The sequence below is a fragment of the Dermacentor andersoni genome, chromosome 9 (genome assembly GCF_023375885.2).
Source record: "Dermacentor andersoni chromosome 9, qqDerAnde1_hic_scaffold, whole genome shotgun sequence".
NCBI classification, from domain to species: Eukaryota; Metazoa; Arthropoda; class Arachnida; order Ixodida; family Ixodidae; genus Dermacentor; species Dermacentor andersoni.
Genome location: NC_092822.1, coordinates 65,583,195 through 65,594,369, shown reverse-complemented (window position 1 = coordinate 65,594,369; position 11,175 = coordinate 65,583,195). Strand labels below are relative to the sequence as shown.

At 44.4% G+C, this 11,175-nt stretch overlaps 1 long non-coding RNA gene across 1 annotated transcript; it reads left to right on the top strand.

Annotated features, from left to right (window-relative positions):
- The first annotated feature begins 1,854 nt into the window (after positions 1-1,854).
- LOC126528190 (uncharacterized) lies at positions 1,855-6,986 on the top strand. Its single transcript, XR_007598901.3, has 4 exons — positions 1,855-1,989; positions 2,198-2,410; positions 5,064-5,181; positions 5,259-6,986. It is a non-coding gene; the product is annotated as an uncharacterized lncRNA (long non-coding RNA).
- Positions 6,987-11,175: the final 4,189 nt, after the last annotated feature.

The window sequence follows — 11,175 nt, the reverse complement described above, 5'->3', positions numbered from 1 at the left end:
TTTGGTTCCTTTAGAACACAATGTAATCAATCTGTATCGCTATATATACTTAGTAGGCCCTAGAAGATGCCATCAAAATATATGAGGTCACAGCCCCCAGGTGCGGGAACTTAAGTAGGCATTAAGTAGACCATATAATATGGGAGTGTGCTGGCTCCCCAGGGGCCAAGGAAAACATTGACAGTAGAGAAGCCTAGGAGGCCTTGCTCCAGAACGAGGCTGAAGACGACCAGCGTCGAGCAATCCGCCTGGCCGTTGAGGCCGTGAAGACTCGCCGTCCTCAACGCGCGGGGACTGCTTCGTCCTCCCCCCATACCTACGTGTACGTTAAGAGGCGGGCGCCCCAGCTCGGTGGAACAATAAAGTTTTCAATCAATCAATCAATTAAGTAGGCGTTGCAACCCGTATTTCGTTATTGCGCTTTTTCTGGCTTACCAAACGTCTTAACGTTGCAAGAGTGGTGTTTTTGGTGTTGTAGAACGGTAATTTACTGATGCAGAAGAAATCATTTTTCACTTTAGTGTCCCTTTAAGCAGTATAATAGCAAGGGCTTGGTGGCGCAACCCACCGCCCCGTCCCAAAGGGGACGCTCATAACATCCATCCGCCCATCCATCCATTTTATCTCACAAGCTTTATTCTACGAGCTTTGTTTTACAATTACCGAACAACTTTTATTACATATGAAAGAATACAACATTATCATTCCTAATTAGATGTTGTACTCTTTATTAGTAACTTTATCGTTTTCTTGTCGTTATAAACGCAAATAGCGTTCAGCGTCATCGATCTTCCACGTGTTCTCTGGCTTGGATTTAAAATTTTTACCGGTATTTTCGAGTGCACGGCGGCACGGATTCATTCGTTGTTCTTTGTTGCTAAAACTAGTTTATTGCGCTTCGATGTCTCGTGTTATTTAACTTGTGGTGAAGTCATAGGTGTTCTGTGGTGTAGTGACGTGTTTGCCCGAACATGTCAAGCCCGAAAGCTAGGTTTCGGTCGTGAGCCATACGCCTGCATCGAAACGTGAACGGTATTCTGCGACTGAGTACAGCAGTACCGGTGAGTCGTTTAATATCGCTGCCTGAATCCTTATGTAATATTGCTCTCGTTAACTTACAGGCGGAGACAAGTCAACGAACTAGATGCTGCATTAAATACGGGCAGTCAGGATCCTCCGTATAGCTGTTACCTTTTAGTTGCGAGGCCATCATTATACACACATTCACGAAAGAGAAAGCGATATCGGAACGCGCGTCACATTTTTTATCTCGTTGTAGCCGTAGCCATGGGTGATTGAGTAGCCTTATCAATATATATATTTTTTTCTAGCCCGCCGGCAACTCCTTTCGTCCACCGAACCGAATAACCCTTTGATAACTGAACCTAAAGGACTGAATTTAATGTATTAAGCAGTTGCACGCATGATAATTCACCCATATTTCGTACCTGTTGGTTCCAAATGTTCTTTCTGTTCAATTTGGTTTACCTGAGGACATTTGCTTTTGCAGTAGTGAAGCGGTGCATCACGTTCATGCAGAAAAAGAATGCATCATTTCTAATAGCTTCATGTCTTTCATGCATTTGCTTGTGAAACCAGCAGTATGATCTATTCTAGTGTATAAAATGTGCACAAATGTTCTCATTTGTGATCTTAATACTTAAGCTGTTGACATGCGTTGTAGTTAGGCAGACATCAATTTTATGAAGAGTAGCAATACTTATTTACCATGCCGCTTAAGCACCCTAGAACAAGCAGTGTACATTTGCGTGTGTTCTGTAGTCACAAACAATTACAATCCACATGTCACACGTTTTCACATTTCATATTTCAATATTGTGCTTATTCAATTTCTGATGCAGTCAAAATTTCTGTTGCAGACATGCAATAATGAGGATGGCACCAGGATAAAGAAACACACTCCATGCACTAAACAGAAGCTGCTGCCCGCTACAAGGCCATTGTGTGGACTTTGGCTGCTACTACAAGGTAAACAACACCTGGTTCAGAAATAAATATGCTTGATATATACTGTATTGACTTGCTAGTCTTGAGGTACATGTCATTTGTTTGTAGCAGATGACATGAAAATTTTTCATATTTACAGTTCAGTATAATTGGTTCGAACATAAAAGAATACACTACATGAGTTTGGTTAATCTCTGCTGTATCTCATGTGTCACTGTTCTGCCCCAAGAGTCTGTGCCAAGCACATCTTGGTCATCATGGGAGCCCCCATCTACACCAACAGGAAGGGGCTGGAGCCGAATTCGCGAGGCTTTACGCCACGAACAAAGAAGCGCATGCAGAGGAATTTGGATGAGATATAACGTCTGCGGACGACTGTGTCAAGAGTGAAAAGAGCCTCCGCCATCATTCCACCAACACGGATATTGGCCAAGTCATCCAGGTACCTCAACAACAAAAATTCTGTGTTTTCATATGTACCTGCAACCTCTGAACAAGCACAGATGACACTGGCCAAAAGAGTTCCATCACTTTGCGCTTTCTTAATGAGCTTCCTGGCCTTGTCAAATACCATTTGTGCCAAGTATAATTTTTTTTTTCAATGAATGCAAGCTTTTTCATTCTACATTCTTGTTAGAGATCATTCCTCTTCCTCATCCAAACATTAAAGGTTGACCGATTCTTTGCTCATACTTAATACCAGTCATGAGACTGAAATAATCAGAAGAATAAGAATGGGCTGGGGTGCGTTTGGCAGGCTTTCTCAGATCATGAACAGCAGGTTGCCATTATCCCTCAAGAGAAAAGTGTATAACAGCTATGTCTTACCAGTACTCACGTAGGGGGCAGAAACCTGAAGGCTTACGAAAAGGGTTCTACTTAAATTGAGGACGACGCAACGAGCTATGGAAAGAAGAATGATGAATGTAACGTTAAGGGATAAGAAAAGAGCAGATTGGGTGAGGGAACAATGCGAGTTAATGACATCTTAGTTGAAATTAAGAAAAAGAAATGGGCATGGGCAGGACATGTAATGAGGAGGGAAGATAACCAATGGTCATTAAGGGTTATGCACTGGATTCCAAGGGAAGGGAAACGTAGCAGGGGGCGGCAGAAAGTTAGGTGGGCGAATGAGATTAAGAAGTTTGCAGGGACAACATGGACACAATTAGTACATGACCGGGGTAGTTGGAGAAGAATGGGAGAGGCCTTTGCCCTGCAGTGGGCATAACCAGGCTGATGATGATGATGATGATGATGATGATGAATACCAGTCACTGTATAGTAGCATAGCATATCTGTAGCAGTATTTTCTAGTGTACTTGCCATGTGCGATTCCTCTCCTGAAATAGCTGATGTGGCATTGGCGTGTGTTTTGCATTAACCTTTGCACCGTGTGCTATGTAGCATTTAACTTTTATTAATGTTTTCGGCTTTCAGTGCTTGCAAGGTAGAGTGGCTTCTTTTTTGAATGCAAGCTTTCTCATTCCCATATTTAATTCCTAGTCTCGTTCAGGATTGCTATTCTTGCTCGACAGCCTGTGTTTTTGCGCAAGCTACATTGAAGGGATTGCAGAATCTGGTTTCGCTGATGTCCAACTTGGTTCTCGTCACCGTCACAGTTCTCACATGTGAGAGCCTGGTCAGTTGCATTGGGAAACAGTCTCTCGAGGCAAGCTCCTGCTCCTGCAGTCCGCACAGTGACATCGACTCCGAATTTACACACACACTGTAATTGGTGCTCCCCGTTCCGTCCTTTCCTGCCGCAGCCATGTGCAAATGTTGCTTGTGGCCTTCCTCAGCCATGATTTGGCATCAACAGAGACTATCCTGTAGTCTGAAGCATATGAAGTTGATATCCACATGGGTAGAAAGGCCTGAAAAAGTGGCTGCAAAATGGTGATTCCCACAAAACAGACCATGTCCATACTGAGAGCAGGTGGGGCACCAAGTGTGAGCGACACGTTAGTGGTCACCGAAAGAACAAAAAGAAATGTGCAGGTTGGAAAGGAGGTAAGGCTAACATGCTGGGTAGGTCATGTGGCTGTGTTGGCTATGGCAGCAGATGCCTGTGTCACCCAATTGATTCGCAATGCAAGTTATGGCGACTGTCGATACAAACAGGTAGGACACTGTCCAATCTGCTTGCAGTGCGTGTTGTCGCTTCTTACCAGACCACCATGTGCGACGAAGGCAAGCGCTGTGCTTGCAGTCAGACGGTTGAACGTGCCGTAAGCGACCCCTGTGCGTGTATGCTCACTGTTGTCATGTGGATCTTGGCCAATGTACAGTGTATTGTCTGAACCTTATGTGGTGATTGAATGCCAAGTCCCATTTGATCATGGTCGCCGTGTCATGTTTCTTGGATGTGGCAACCTCGTCAGCTGCATTGGGCAACAGTCTATCGAGGTAACCATCTGCTCCTGCAGTCCACACAGCGACAAAGATTCCCAATTTACACACACCTGTAATAGGTGCTCCCCGTTCGACTTCTCCTGCTGCAGCCGTGGGCAAATTACGCTTCTGGGCCTTCATCGGTCGTGATGTGGCGTGAATGGAGACCAGCATATGTGATTACATGGTCCGAAGTGTATGAAGTTGATAGCCACATGGGTGGAAAGGCCTCTGCAAAAGTGGCTGCAAAAGGGTGATGCCCACAAAACCGATCATGCCCATATTGAGAATGTTGGGCACCAAGTGTGAGTTACACATTAGTGGCACGCGAAAGAACAAAAAGAAATGTGCAGGTTGGAAAGGAGGTTACGCTAAAATGCCGGTAGTCCATGTCACTGTGTTGGCTGCGGCAGCAGATGCCTGTGTCACTCGATAAATGCAAGTTACGGCGACTGTTGATGCAAACCGGTGGGGCACTGTGCAGTTTGCTTGCGCTGCTGATTGTTGCTCGCTACCAGACCGCCATGTGCGACGACAAAAGTTACCTTTGGTAGGATATACAGTAACTCTACGCTCTCTGGTTGAGCTGCGCCATCTGGCGTCCGCCCCGGTAAATTCCATGCGCTGCCGGTGCTTATTTTCGTACCACTGCGGAAGGTACAGTTTCCCTGCTCTAAAGTTTGTTCTTCATTCTATGGCAGGCACCTTGCCTCCAGCCGGCGAAAATGGACAGACAAGGTTCAACGCACATGCTTTGGAGTTACTGCAAACATTCACCGGACATCAATGCACACATTCGCTGCTACCACGTTCTACCTAGTAAGTATAGTGGTTTTAGGACTTAATTTGTGTAGTTTGTTCAATCGATTGCTGATTGTGTTGTTAAAATTTTTCAGGGTGGTTTGTGTGAAAATTGGTGCACGAGGACTGATCGGCATCCGAATGGTGTACTGCTGCATGCCCTTTTGCTGCTTCCGCTCTGGGAAATGCCCAGGCGTGTCATTTCATCAGTTTCCAAGTGACGGAGACTTTATTTATTTTCATACTCTCAGGACCAGAGGCCATTACAGAGAGGAGTGTTCTAACAATAAATTCTTAATCTCAACTTTAAAGGCGGCAGGGTCTTCGATTCCAGCGATGGAAGCGGGAAGGTGGTCCCAGTCACTGCTTGTTTGTTATAAAAAAAGACGCATGGCAAGTGTTAGTGCGACATAAAGGAATCTTAACCTTGAGTTCATGATCGATCTGTGAGGACACGTAATCTGTAGGGAGGAAAAGCTCGTTTTTAAGTGTTGGTTTAGCGTAAAAAATTTTGTGTAAAAAATAAAGGTTTAAGCGGAAGCACTTGCGGTGTGACCGAAGTGACAGTAGACCTAAATTAGATTTCATTGAAGAGAGGCTGGCGTAGCAAACATAATTACAGATATCCCATATCGGGCAGCACGGTTCTGAATTAACAGATTCAAGGGCGGTGATTAATGCGGAGCTAGATGGGTCGCAGATAGAGCAAGTATATTCTAATTTCCATCTAAGCAGGGTTGTGTATAATTTAATCTTTATATTGGAGGGAACGGAAGAAAAATTACGCCATAGAAATCCTAGCATGCGATTAGTGTTGTTAATTACATGTTCAACGTGTATATTCCAAGAGAGGTTGTGAGTTATATGCACTCCAAGATAGCGGTAACTAGTAACGCAAGTTAAAGAAGAGTTATTAAGGGTATGAGCAAAGTTATAATTAACTTTATTGGGATGCATTACTGTCATGGCCTTACATTTTGAAGTATTTAGTTTCATAAGCCACTTGTTGCACCAGTTAGAAGTAGCGTCAATGTCGGATTGCAAAATAGAAATGTCCTGTTGGTTATTACTTACACAATAAAGCTCACAGTCATCAGCAAAGAGTTTAATTTTAGAGTTAATCCCGACAGGTAAGTCGCTAATATTAATAAGAAATAGTAATGGGCCCAAAACCACTCCTTGTGGTCCGCCTGAAGTAACAAGAACGGTAGGAGATTCATAATCATTAGCGTGAATGTACTGTAAGCACTTAGTCGGAAAGCATTGAATCTAGCAGTCTAGATATTAGGGTCTATAATAAGCTTGCTGTTGAGCTTGCTCAGTTGTGCGCCAAATGGAAAAAAAAAAAACATATTGCAAGGAAGGATTGAACTATCAACGATAAGTCGCTGTCTACAGTCGTGTGTATGCTACACTTTCTTTCGACCGACTACGCTCCAGAGTGCCGCATTAAGAAACTTGCCTGGCGCTGTCCCCACGGTTTTCGAAGGCTGTCCGATCTACCTGACGCCTCCCACAAAAAAAAAAAAAAGAAGATACCTTGCAACGACCTTGCTGCTCGGGCTGTCCCTGTTCCAAAACAAACCAAGCGAAAAGCTGAGCCGCTTGAATCGCTGCCTGTGGAATGCAACCTGTCAGACTGCCTCTATGAACGCACTAAAAGCATCAGTACGCAAACTACAAACGATGGCCAGAGAGCAAGCCAATACCCCTCTGTGATCTCAAAGTTTCACTCAAGTTTCATATCACCGTTCCAAAAGCCAGAAGCTACTAAAAAAGCTCGCAATGGAAGAACAACACACCGTATTCTATCGCAAAAGCAAACATCATGCTTCGGTCGGGAGAATCATGGCAGACTCGCAGACCTTGGCGGCAGACGTGGAGTGTCCTTTTTGCCACAGGCGTCACGAGAACGTGATCTTTTTGGGTGATCACGTGATCAAAAAGGTCACGTTCTCGTGACACCTGCAGCAAGAAGGACATTCCACGTCCACCACCAAGGTCTGTTAGTGGTGGCGCTGGCTAACACTCCCAGGGTACTACTAGGACACATAAATGCCCCAAGAAAGTGGATGGGAAAACGGCGCCGTGGTAGCTGAATTGATAGAGCATCGCAAGCGAAATGTGAAGGTTGTGGGTTCGGTTCCCACCTGTGGCAAATTGTTTTTTCATCCACTTTAATTTCCATTTATTTATCGTTCCTTTGTTCCATTTATTAAGCGCAAGTAATGTCCCCTATGTTGTCCTTGGTGTCAGTGTTTGTTGGCTTCTTATGATATGACAGCAAAGTCAGTGACTTACTCGGGCTTGTCATATGTTGGTGGCTACATTGCTAAGTTAATAACAGATTTTGGTTGAGAGTCCTGCGAAAGGCTTGTAACAACATCGTGCAACAAAGATGATCTCCTGTACACACTGTTGCAAGGCCAAGACAGGAGCAGATTATGGTACCCAAGACCAAAGTTTCTTGCTCTTTTAAGCAATGGAGGGAATTTTTTTGAGCACATGGCAAAGGACTTGCCAAGAATGAATACGCTTGGAATTCTCCAATTACTCACCGAGCGTTAGCTCGAATGCGCGCCATTACTAAGCTGCCCAGGGTGTAGAGTACCCAGGGAGAGGCCCGACAGGCCCCCCCCCCCCTTTCCCCACCTACACCACCACTCCTCACACACATTCCTAAAGTGCTAACAAATCAATCTATTTGGCAGTCAATATTTTGCTGCCTTTTACAGCGAAAGCTGTATATGGCTAACCTTACATAGTTTTTTCGTCATCCGTCAACAGAAAAAATCATCATGTGGGCCGATCGTGGTGATAGTGCAGAAAGAGTCGAAGCTCAATGGCACATACCCCTATGGGCTCAGAAACCTGTAACACACCCTTTGAAATCTTCGGGAGAGGCCCACATATGTGTGTTAACGCCTGCTTCACCTCTGCTGTGGGTCAGCCTGGCATTGCACTACCGTCCGGCCGACCCGTACTAGTAACCCGTACTGTACTAGTAAAGCTACCTAACACCCCCCCCCCGCATTTGCCCCTCTAGCGGATGGATTAGTGGCGGACAATAGGCGTGCTCTCCTCCTTTTTCAGAGCATTGTTTGGAGATGTGTGGCCGATTCTCGTTCCTCATTGGCTGACGCAATCCATAGCTTTCGGCGCACCCATGACCAGCGTTATTTAGATTCCTTTCAGTTTGAAAGCTGCAGTGCACAGAGTATCGCTCTTCTGGTTCCTGCCACGCAGTGGCGCTTGTCACGCTCTTAGAACAAATAGGGGTGTATGCGGTTACAGAAACGCACCATAGGCTCGGAAGAGCCGCCAGTTATTGAGAATTATGTATGGGAAGGGTGCAACAGAACTAAGTCGGAAAGAAAGGGAGGGGGAGTCGGAATGCTCATGCATCAGAGAGCCAAATGGAAAAGAGTAAATTCAAAATGTCAAGACCATCTTTGGTTATCAGGCACACTGAGCGGGAAAAAAACTTGGCTGGGCATTACGTATTTGTGGACTGGAAAAATTGCACAGAGAAGAATAAAGAGTTAATGGAATGTATAAGCGCTGATATAAAGGGTTTCGGGAATGGTGCTGAGATTGTCCTATTAGGTGACATGAATGCCCACATACAGGATTTAGATGGCTATACCGACAATAACGGGAAGTCAGTGCTAGACCTTTGCGAGCAACATAACCTCATGATCGTGAATACAGGGCCTAAGTGTGAAGGGCAGATTACGTGTGAAGTGGGAAACTGGCAATCAACCATTGATTACTGTCTGATGACAGAAGGAATTCATGATAAGTTGAGAGAAATGGTCATTCATGAGGAAGGGTTTAGCAGCATAGGGACTGACCATAAACGTATAATTTTCAAAATGTGATATGTAGTTGACCCGCCGTGGTTGCTCAGTGGCTATGGTGTTAGGCTGCTGAGCACGAGGTCGCGGGATCGAATCCCGGCCACGGCGGCCGCATTTCGATGGGGGCGAAATGTGAAAACACCCGTGTACTTAGATTTAGGTGCACGTTATAGAACCCCAGGTGGTCGAAATTTCCGGAGTCCTCCACTACGGCGTGCCTCATAATCAGAAAGTGGTTTTGGCACGTAAAACCCCATAACTTAATTTTTTTTTTTGATATGTAGTTGGGAAAGAGAGCAAGGAGTGCAAAATGGCCAGTCCAAATTCGAACGCTGAACAAATAACAAATATAGTCACTAGAGTCGAGGAATAAATTGGTAAATGGCCAAGTAAAGAGTAGGAATATAGAGAGCTTCTAAGTGTAGTAACGACAGAAAGAGAAACAAAATGTTCGTTTAAAAGGAAAAAAGAAACAGAAAAGCTGGTGGAACAGGGAGATACGAGAAGCGATCGCCGAACGACAGAAAGCATCCTGAGAGCACGGGCAGGCAAAGGATGCGCAATTGCCGCAGGATGAAGTAGCCAGTAAATGGGAAATATACCGGGAGAAAAAGTCTATAGTTCAAATACTGATGCAAGCAAAAATAAAAAGTGAAAGTGAATGTTGGTTGTCAGAAGTACGTGAGAGAAAAAAGGCCGCACCTAGAATATTTTGGAACCACAATATTATTAGGCAGGAAGTCAACAACAATACAACAACATATCCTAGACAAAGATGGAAACAAATTAGAAGGTGAAGCGGCATTAAATGACATCCAAAAAATAACAGCCGAATCTTTCCAAGGCAACGACGAGGTTGTATTTGAATAAAAAAGCATGAAAGAGAACCAGATGGAAAAGGAGCTGGTGCTGACAAATTTCAACTGGAAGAAAGCCGAAGAGAAAATTCCTAAGCGCACAGCCACAGGCCTAGACGAAATTCCTGTTAGGCTGATTAATGAACTAGGATCAAAAAGCAAGGAAGCTCTGGTGAAAACAGTGGAAAAAAACTTTCAAAGATGGACGAATACCAGACAGCTGGCGACAAAGTAGAATGAATTTAATTTATCAAGGTAAGGGGGAGAAAGATAGAATTCACTCGTGTCGACTGCTGACCATTACATTGGTAGTATACAGGCTAGCAATGCGGGCAATCAAATTAAAGCTGCAAATGTGGGCAGAGATTAATGGAATTTTGGGAGTACTTCAGAATGGCTTCACAATAGGTAGGCGTTTGGATGGTAACTTATTTGTTCTCACTCAGTGTATTAAAATATCGAGAGAAGAAAGCAGGCTGTTATATGTGGTCTTTTTAGACATTACAGGAGCGTAAGACAACGTAGATTGCAACATTTTGTGGGGTATTCTGAAAGGGGAAGGCTTAGGTGACGATTGTCTACAGCTTTTGAGAGAGGTTTAGCTAGAAAATACCATTTGCGTTGAATGGGAAGGGATGAGGAGCGAGGAGAAAGTTGATATCAACAAGGGACTGAGACAGGACTGAGACAGGGCTGCCCTTTATCCCCACTGCTGTTTATGACGTACATGGTGAGCATGGAGAGGGCGCTAGAAGGAAGTAATTTTGGGTTTAATCTCTCATACAAACAGGCGGGTACAGTAGTAGTGTAGCAGCTTCCAGGTTTATTTTATGCGGATGACATTGTGTTGCTAGCTAACAAGCAAAGTGATTTGCAACGTCTGGCTAATATCTGTGAACAGGAAGGTGAGAATTTAGGTTTGAAATTTAGTGTTAGAAAATCTGCTGTTATGGTATTCACTGAAAACAGTGAACAGACAGTGGCAATACAGGGCCAAGAAATACCTCGGGTAAGAGAATACCTTGGTATATGGATAAACAAAGGTAATAGATATATAAAAACACAGGAAAAAACAGCAAAGGGAAAGAGAAATGCAGCCATAATAAAGTACAGAGCGCTATTGGGTTACAATAGGTACGAGGTGCTCCAAGGTATGTGGAGAGGTGTAATGGTTCCAGGACTTACTTTTGGAAATGCAGTTGTTTGCTTTAAATCAGGGGTACAATCAGGACTTGACGGGAACCAAAGGTCAGTGGGTCGCCTCGCATTGGGCGCTCACGGGAAGACTACAAATG